Source organism: Triticum urartu, chromosome 6 (genome assembly GCF_003073215.2).
Source record: "Triticum urartu cultivar G1812 chromosome 6, Tu2.1, whole genome shotgun sequence".
Lineage (NCBI taxonomy): Eukaryota > Viridiplantae > Streptophyta > Magnoliopsida > Poales > Poaceae > Triticum > Triticum urartu.
This window is the reverse complement of record NC_053027.1, coordinates 546,850,218-546,860,801: the sequence shown is the minus strand read 5'-3', so window position 1 is coordinate 546,860,801 and position 10,584 is coordinate 546,850,218. Positions and strand designations below refer to the sequence as shown.

Sequence of the window (10,584 nt, the reverse complement as noted above, 5' to 3'; positions counted from 1 at the left end):
GACCGGCGACTTAAAAAAATCAAAACATCTTTTCACTTAGTGGTGGCATTGGGTGTAATTTGTGTCAATTATAAGGGCAATTCTACGACAGACTGGTAGAAGCAATAGCCCCTTTAGTACAAAAAATGCTCGTGCGTTGCACCGGGCAAAATATTAAATATAACTTGCTCCATGTGCCATTATGAAACACTTTTTTAATCCAATTTTTGCAAATGTCAGAAATAAGGTTCCCCATTGCAATAGATATCAGCCTAAGCTCATCACATGTTGCCTTCACTCTTTTTCTATCATTGACTGTCAATTTCACATCTACTCTATTTTTGCAGCAGTACTCCTTGATGGCTTTCGTCAACAGCTCAACAGTTTGGAAAACTTGACCAACATGAAATTTGGGACAATGTAGATCCTCTGTTCTGAATGCCTCGAACTTCATGAATACCTATTCATCATCAGAATATGGTGCCCATAAGTCATCACCCTCTGATTCATATAACTCATCTTCAAGATCATGTGTTGCTGCTTTATCTCCATCTTTCGCATTTGCTTTCATCGATTCTTTTTATTTTTGAACCTTCTGCTTCCATTTATCTTCTTTCTTCTTCTTTATCTCTATAGGCTCATCCATGTCTACATTATCAACATATAAATCATCATCACCATCACTTATGTCATAGTCACTGTCCACTATGGCTCCAGGATCAAAGTCAGAGTCATCTGAATCACTATCAGCTTCTTCCATGTCTTGAGGTGTGCAATTCTGTCTGGTTTTCCTTTTGCACACTCCTGATGTTCCTCCTTAATTACTTCCATGTTGTTGTGTTTCCTGCATTATAGCTTCATCTTCGACATTTTCATCATGGTTACCAAAAGAACACTTCCTTCTTGCAAACACATAATTGCTCACATCAACATCTGAGCTCTCAGGACACACAACTTGTATAGGCATTGGGATTGCTTCACCTTGATGCTTTGCACCTTCAGGGAGATGACCATATGTCTCTGCATTTACAACCTCACTGCTTTCTGCATGATCAACTCTTGTCTTAGAAGGACTAAACACTGGAGGTAGCTGGCTTCTTGCGAAATTGAACACATCATCATCATTCAAGTTTGAATTCAATCTGTCTTCATGGTCTAAGAACAGACTAAATGAGTGGTGACCAAGTTCAACAAAGGTAATCATCTGGTCTGTGTCTGCATCTCCTCTAATTTCTCTCAAGCCATTCCTCTGCATGGATAGGATTGGAATGCAGTAGCACACCTTCAGCCTGCCTACCATCTCCCAACCAATCTCCTCAACTAGGTGATCAACCATGATCGGAGACCATGTTACTGTATCATATTCATCATACCATAGCACATGCCCATTGACATAAGAATTCTTGCTACCTTTGCCAAGGAAATATCCACCATGGTTAAATTGAGCGAAGAATTTGCTAGTGCGTGTGATCCTACAAACATGAAAACAGAGTACAAATGTGTCAACATACGCTACAAGTAACCACCTTTGCTAACCTGAGACCTTAACAGTATGTACAAAATTCATGGAAATGATCATTCAAACATCTAAACCGCCTACAATTGCATCATAATGCCCTACAAATAAGCACATGCCATAACCCGCAAATTGTCATGCAAAAACCCTACACCAAACACCCAATTTGCCAGCCTAAAACCCTATCTTAATCTTGCAAAATCAAGCGCGCAAAACTGTCCTCCTAACTCCATATGCGTAATGCGAACCCCTAAATCGCGGAATCAGAGACTACAAACAGAAATCAAGGCACATGTACGTGGGGCTTACCGTAGTTCGGTGGAGGAGCACCATTTGGTCGACAAACAGGCGCCATCCCAAGGAGATGCGGCGCCCCTCCGCCACCCACAAGATGCGGCGCACCTCCGCAATGACTCCGACCTTTCCACAACCTCTATCATTGGAGATAGTGCGGTGCCGCCGACAATCGCCTGTCCTGCCACTGCTCTTCTCCTCCCCCATTATGATCGCAGCCGAAAAGGCAAGGCTCTTTCAATGAAACCCAAGCGAACCAGGGGTTATTGTGCAAAAATACCGCTCAACTGCCTGGTTAATGCCACCCGACGTCTCTGATTGGTCAATACATGGTCAAACTGAGCGGCGATGGGTGACATATGGGGAACAGTGACTGTACAAACACGTCATGTCGTATTCGGTGACCGTATTGGCCGCATTTTTAAATACAATGACCAAAGCGAGCTTTCTTCGCAAGTTTAGTGACTGCTAGTGCATTTTACTCAAACCAAAAGGTTCTTTACTAGTTGAACCGGAAAGAATAAACCTAAATGCTCACCTCATCTCTGCTCCGTGGCTAGGGGATGGGCACCTTATACCCCTTGAGGCTGGCACGAGGCAGCTCAGGGCCTGTGCCGCTCGAACCACTTCCCACGCTCCATGGAGGGCAACCGCCTGATCTCCTTGCTGTTGTCAAGGAAGGGAATGTACTCCCTCATGCTCGCAGGGCAGGCCGGGAAGTTTCCAATCTGCGAACCCTATTGCCGCCGCTGCCGCTTGTGTTGCCAGGCTCCTGCGGCGCGCTCTTGTCGGTGGCCAGATCGATTTTGTTGACGACGGTGCCGATGTCAAAGTCGTCCCGCATAGCACAGTCTTCACTGATTATGTCGAGGTGGGCAGGAAGAGGAGGGGCCGATGACGAGAGGGAAGGCGGTGGTGGTGGCGATGGAGTTCACACTGGAGGCGGTGGCGAGGCATTGGGAGTAGATGAAGCGGGTAGAGCAGCTGCGGGGACTAGGATTAGGGATGGGTCGAAGGAGATGTGGGAGTTGGGCGAGATGATGATGGAAGGGGTGCGGGATGAGATGCGGGAACATGGGGGCGAGAGAGAGAAGATGGGTGAGAAAAGAGAGGAATTGTGGAGGCGCTAGACTAGTGGTAGCCGACGAGGAAGGAGGCAGCGCAGTCGAAGAAGAGCACGGCGGCGCAGACAAGGTGCGCGCCACGAAGCAGGTCGGAGGCATGCATGCAAGGGTGGTCTCCCGTACCCGAGCACGCGCCCACGGCGTCCGCCTTCTCATCCTCCACTGCAGTTGTAACCGTCTCCGCCGCCAACAAAGGCGCTGCCCCTCACCTTCTCGTTCTCCGCCGTGCTACAAAGGGAGCGGCTGGATAAGATATGGAGGGGAAGGAGCACTACATGTTGAATATACCCAATGACAGGGGGTTTTGTGCAAAAACAAATTGTTTCTCAGATATCCACCTAAGAAGGGATTGCGGGTTTAATTACCAAAGAATGGAAGGACTTTCTTGCAAAAATGTGTGATGGTGAATGGGCAGAAGCAATCTGTACTTTATTAGTAGGTAAAGATTTCTTAACGTGGTTACAAATTAATAGATGGTTGACGAGACGATGTACACTTTGGAATACATAGCTACAATAAGCATATATCCGGATAAGATGCATGTGTCTCGAGAAGAACCAAAGTTCTTTGTTATGGATATTTGTTCCCTTAGTCCACATCCTAAGCACTTTTTAATGAAAGAAAATACTACTTGGTTTGATGATGCATTTATGAAGATATGGCACCTCCTTATTTTGTGAGTATGTGGTTAAAAGTTTCCCGATATAGCCTCCCCATCTTGGTCGATCCTTCACTATAAATCTTACCTTCCCATCTTGCCAAAACCATCAACCTCATTTCCTTTGCTGATTTTATCCCTCAAGTACATCGACAATGACTCGAGTCGGCGACATACCTTGGAGACATCCAGTAAGAACCTGGTAAGTAAGGCGGGTGAGGTTTCTATCATGTGCAATGCCAACGCTTGCATGTTGATGTACGATGAGGGCAATGCGGTTCCAAAGGTGTACCCGTCCCATGCCGAGGCAGTGGATATCATGAATCAGTACCAAACCATGCCAGAGGGACAGTTCAAGAGGATGGTGAACCAGGAAGACTTCCTCAGTCAGCGCCTCAGCAAGCTCCTGGTCAAGGAAAACAAGGTCTGAGACCCTGAGATCGGGATCTTGCTACACAAGGCCATGCTCGGCAATGACCTCCTCAACCTCAAAGTCGATGAGCTCACCAGCGTCAGTAGTAGGTTGGAGGAGATCCTCAAGAGCATGGGCAAAAACATCACGAAAATTAGCAGACAACAGCCTGTCTTGCAGCCCCAGGCACCGTACATCCCCGACAACATGGACATGGGTGGGTCTTCAGCGATGTAACAGGTGTAGCAGCCAGCTCCATACATCACCAACAAGATGGACATGGGGTCTTCCGTCATGAATCAGCAGCCGTCGTGCACTCCATACATCACCAACAGCATGCACGTGGGGTCTCCAACAATGTATCAGGCGCCGCCATAGCATGAGGGTTGGTTCGACATGGTGAAATCTGGAAGGGACCTTGACGACCTGGCCCACAATGGCTATAACACCGTCGGGCATGACGGTGCCGGCACCAACGCTGGCTATAACATGAATGGGCACGACGGCGCTGGTACCAGCGCCAATGCCGGCTCTTCCAGTGGGGTGAAGTCCTTAGATGTGGGGTTTGGTTGGAAATCGGGCGGCGTCGATCCCGAAGAATCATCTTCGAGTCTTTTCCCTCCCATGTAAGGTAGGATGGAGAGGAGTCTTTTCTCATAGTGTGCAGTGCATGGCCAGCTATGTGCGTCTCGTCTAGTTTGATTTAGCTTGACATAGCTAAGATGTAGGAAAGGCATGCTTAATAAGTTGAGACATTCTGTCTCTTGGTGGTGCTCTTTGAGGCATGGAATTTTTACTTTTGTAGTTAAAACTGGTGTTATGGTTATCTTTGACGATCCATCTGCCATTTTTATTTTAGTCATTGAAACTGTTATATGGGATCTCTTCCATGGTCTATTTGTTTGATTTCTGTTGTCCAATTGGTCGTAACTCATAAGTTGCGCATGCTCTTTCTGTCAACATGTTTTTGTGAGGTATACTATTTTTTTATAAGAATTTTTTTACTTACTCTTAACATGAGCGATACAAGCATGAAGAGTCCACTCCAATTTTGACGTACCTAGATGCACACAACCTATACAAAGCCAAAAATTAACAATTATGGAAACAAAAAGACACAACATTGTTTGACACAAAAACAAGAATACTTGAAAGCAATCTAAGACAGATCCAAAGTGAACATCGTCCATGTTTGGAAATGATCTCATTAGCCGTCCGCTCCATCTAGGTAGATGCCACCATATATAAAGAGCTCCCAGTGCTCTAGATGTTGTAGTACAAATCAACTATGGAGCCAATGCATAAATAATTTAATAACCGACAGTGGAGAAAATATCTTCTATTTGTCAAAACCATACCGTTCATGCATAATCATAACGCCTAAACCAGGGCCCTCATGCCTGCTAAGATAAAAGATCTCGCCTTTTTATGTACTCCCTTTGTATCAAAATATATGACGTTTTTTCACAGTGTTAAAAAGGTCTTATATTTTGATACAGAGGGGGTATATCTCAAAGCCAATTACGAGACAACTTTGGAAAGCTCTGGGCGAATACAAGTTATGCATGACATGTATTATAAGCCATACAACAGGAGCGTACTTTTCAAAGAATATGTGCTTAATTTTCTCGTCCTGATAGTAGAAACAACATTGCTACTCCCCTATCATTTTTCTTTGCAAGAGTTTCCCTCGTTAAGATGACCCCTCTACATAAATACCATAGGAAAAACATTAATATTTAGAGGAACCTTAAGCTTAAAAATCAACTTATTGTTAATTGGTGCATCAATATCTATAAGCGCTGGTACAGTGAGTTCATAGAGAAGTGTCCATCTTGATGTAAAGTCTGTCTAAACTCGTATGTCTCGTGCTACTACCTCAGTCCCAAAATACAAGACATTTTTGCAGTTCAAATTTGAAGTCCAAAAACACCTTATATTTTGGGACGAAGGTAGCATAAATTAACAACATTTTGACACTCCAGCAGATCCTTTCATGCCACTAACAAAGGCCTAAACATGTCATGTATGAAGTCCACATATGGCAAAAAGTTACCCAACACCTCCGCTATTATGACATGCTTATGACATAGTATATAAAAAAGCCTTAGGTACTAGAAGATGCTAAGGCGGAGCATTGCCCAACTATGAGTCATTCCAAAATCTAACATGCGAGTCGTCCTTGATACTAAAGGTTCGGAAATAGAAAAGGTGTTGCCAACCCAAAAGTGAAAGCCCCTAGATTTATTTTGGACTTAGGACAAAGCCTTAGGGCCACATATTTATTACAGAGTATATCAAGCCATAACTCATACTCTATAAGAGTACCAAAACAACCATTTACTAAAAAGCACGATAGTTTCAGCCACTATATATTGGATACTAACGGAGCCACCTTATTCGTCGGTAACAAGACATAACCGTCTGCTCCCGAGAGAGAACCAAAATTATTGTAATAAAAATTTCAAAAGGCAGTAGCAATCCGCGAGGCATTCGGAGACCACTGGATTTGAATGCATGCCCAACAAGAAATGCTAAAGGGGCAATTGAAATGAGGTGCTCAATGGTCTCTTCATCAATAGCAGTACACAGGATGCAAGAATAATTGATATCAACAGTAAAGTGTCTCCGCCTCAGCATACTTCGTGTATTAAACATATTATAAATAAGTTGTCACACAAATAATTTCAACTTAATTTTGGCACTTGGAAGAAAGAAATCATGTAAATAACCATGTTAGAACTCATAGAGGAAAATAGCTTCCCTTTACAACTATCGAGACACTTTTCATTGTTTCCTCCAAGTGTTTCCTTAGTAATCTAGAGTAAGTAGGCAATTTCTTCTAATGGCACAAATTACCATTTAATTTACCTTTGACATTTCATATTTGATAGAGTCTCTTATTATGGAATATATGTAAATGGATGTGTAAAGGAAACTGTAAGAGGTGTTGAATAGCTTGAATGTTGGTGACCGAGAACGATGAGAATAGCGTGGAAATGGAGTGACACAATACAAGTTATAAGGGGATAAGGTGAATGGGTACAAACAGGAATAAAGTGATAGATCAATGATGAGTTATGGTTGGGGCTATAGGTGGCAATTTACATGGTTAATATATTTTTAGTTTACAACCTGGATCTATATATGTTGTCACATTGGCTAAACAATGTGAACAAAAGAAGGTATGTGTTTTTACGTTGCATTCAATACTAAACACACCGTTCTTCCATGTTTTACATATTTCAAATGGGTTTGCCTAAACTGTAGGGACATAAGTGCATTGGTTTACATGTTTCTAGAGGAGCATGCCTAGAATGACAGTGTGTAAATGAAGTCATAGGGACATACAAAATGATTTCTAAACTAAAGGTATGTGGGAAAAAAATCAAGGATAGACATGAGGGCTAGATTTCTACAACACAAGATTAGAAACAATATGATTGGTTTTGCAATATGCAAGTAGGATTTGCAAAATTATAAAGAAGCCGGTGAATGGGTAAGGTGAGTTAGACCATTAGATGTATGAATATCCATTGGCGATGAGGGCATAAGGTGGATACATGTCGTTAGCTAGCTCAAATGACATTGCATGGCCAGCTACGCGCGTCTCGTCTAGTTTGATTTAGTTTGGCATAGCTAAGATGCATGATAGGCAGCCTTAATAAGTTGAGACATTCCGTCTCGGTGGTGCTCTTTGAGCCAAGTCATTTTTATTGTAGTAGTTGAGATTGTTGTTATGTTTCTCTTCCATGGTCCATTTCTGCCATTTTTATTTGTCGCTGAAACTGTTATTTGGGAACGCTTCTATGATATGTCTATTTGATCTCCGTTGTTCAATTGGTCATAACTCGTAAGTTGCACTTGCTCTTTTGTCAATGTGTTTTTGTGAGGCATACTATTTCCTGATAAGAAAGTTTTTACTAGCCCTTAATGCTGCGATGAGCGATACAAGCATGAAGAGTTCACTATGATTTTGAAGTAACTAGATGCACACGTGTACTAAGTGACAATTTTCTGGGAAACAAAAACACACAGCGTTATTTGATGCAAAAAGAAGCACAATTGCAAGCAATATAAGCAGATTCAAAGACAACACGTTCCATGTTTGGAAAAGACCCCCTTAGTCACACTCTTCATCTTAGTACATGCCTTGGAAAGTATAGGCCAAGCACGAAGCCAATTTGTACACAATAACCATGCCAGTGAAGAAAATATCTTCTACTCCCTTGGCAAGTATTTCTAGAAGGAGGTAGTGTCAAAACCACATCATTCTTGCATAACCATAACGCCCAAACCAAGGCCCTTGCGGCTACTAAGATAAAATATCTCATATTTTAATGTATACCCCACAGCCAATAACCAAACAAGGTTGGGATGCTTCGGGTAGAATACAAATAATGCTCGACATGTGTTATAGGCCACAGAACATGTGTACTTGCGGTCAAAGAATATGTGTTTAATTATCTCGTCATGAAACTACATTGTGTACTCCCCTACCTGGTTTTCTTTGCAAAATTTTCCCTCGTTAAGATGACCCTTCTACGTAAATACCATAAGTAAAATATTAATCTATAAAGGAATCTTAAGCTTCTAGATCACCTTATTGTTAATAAGTGCATCAGTACACACGAGTGCATGGTACAATGAATTCATAGAGAAATTTCCATCTTGATGTAAAGTCCATCAAAGTTCTTATGTCCCATGTTATGAATTAACAACATCCACCCGCTCCAGCAAATCCTATTCTAGGCTACTAAGTTCTAATCATGTCATTGAAGCCACATATGGCGTTCTAATCATGTCATGTGAGAAGTCACAAATGGCTGCAATTTACTCACCACCTCTGCTATTATGCCATGCTTATGATGTAGTATATGAAAAATCCATGAGTACTAGGCACTAAGGTGAGGCATTTCCCAACCATTACATGTGATAAAACCTAACATCTGGGTTGGCATTGATGAAGGAAATATGCCCTAGAGGCAATAATAAAGTTATTATTTATTTCCTTATATCATGATAAATGTTTATTATTCATGCTAGAATTGTATTAACCGGAAACATAATACATGTGTGAATACATAGACAAACAGAGTGTCACTAGTATGCCTCTACTTGACTAGCTCATTAATCAAAGATGGTTATGTTTCCTAAACATGAACAAAGAGTTGTTATTTGATTAACGAGGTCACATCATTAGATGAATGATCTGATTGACATGACCCATTCCATTAGCTTAGCACACGATCGTTTAGTATGTTGCTATTGCTTTCTTCATGACTTATACATGTTCCTATGACTATGAGATTATGCAACTCCCGTTTGCCGGAGGAACACTTTGGGTGCTACCAAACGTCACAACGTAAATGGGTGATTATAAAGGAGCATTACAGGTGTCTCCAAAGGTAGATGTTGGGTTGGCGTATTTCGATATTAGGATTTGTCACTCCGATTGTCGGAGAGGTATCTCTGAGCCCTCTCGGTAATGCACATCACATAAGCCTTGCAAGCATTACAACTAATATGTTAGTTGTGAGATGATGTATTAGGAACGAGTAAAGAGACTTGCCGGTAACGAGATTGAACTAGGTATTGGATACCGACGATCGAATCTCGGGCAAGTAACATACCGATGACAAAGGGAACAACGTATGTTGTTATGCGGTCTGACCGATAAAGATCTTCGTAGAATATGTAGGAGCCAATATGGGCATCCAGGTCCCGCTATTGGTTATTGACCAGAGATGTGTCTCGGTCATGTCTACATAGTTCTCGAACCCGTAGGGTCCGCACGCTTAAGGTTCGTTGACGATATAGTATTATGAGTTTATGCATTTTGATGTACCGAAGGTTGTTCGGAGTCCGAGATGAGATCACGGACATGACGAGGAACTCCGGAATGGTCCGGAGATAAAGTTTGATATATATGATAATAGTGTTTGGTCACCGGAAGGCATAATACATGTGTGAATACATAGACAAACAGAGTGTCACTAGTATGCCTCTACTTGACTAGCTCGTTAATCAAAGATGGTTATGTTTCCTAAACATGAACAAAGAGTTGTTATTTGATTAATGAGGTCACATCATTAGATGAATGATCTGATTGACATGACCCATTCCATTAGCTTAGCACACGATCGTTTAGTATGTTGCTATTGCTTTCTTCATGACTTATACATGTTCCTATGACTATGAGATTATGCAACTCCCGTTTACCGGAGGAACACTTTGGGTACTACCAAACGTCACAACGTAACTGGGTGATTATAAAGGAGTACTACAGGTGTCTCCAAAGGTACATGTTGGGTTGGCGTATTTCGAGATTAGGTTTTGTCACTCCGATTGTCGGAGAGGTATCTCTGGGCCCTCTCGGTAGTGCACATCACATAAGTCTTGCAAGCATTGCAACTAATGAGTTAGTTGCGAGATGATGTATTACAGAACGAGTAAAGAGACTTGCCGGTAACAAGATTGAACTAGGTATTGGATACCGACGATCGAATCTCGGGCAAGTAACATACCGATGACAAAGGGAACAACGTATGTTGTTATGCGGTCTGACCGATAAAGATCTTTGTAGAATATGTAGGATCCA

At 42.2% G+C, this 10,584-nt stretch overlaps 1 pseudogene; it reads left to right on the top strand.

Annotated features, from left to right (window-relative positions):
• The first annotated feature begins 2,863 nt into the window (after positions 1 to 2,863).
• Positions 2,864 to 5,435, top strand: LOC125516980 (annotated as a pseudogene).
• Positions 5,436 to 10,584: the final 5,149 nt, after the last annotated feature.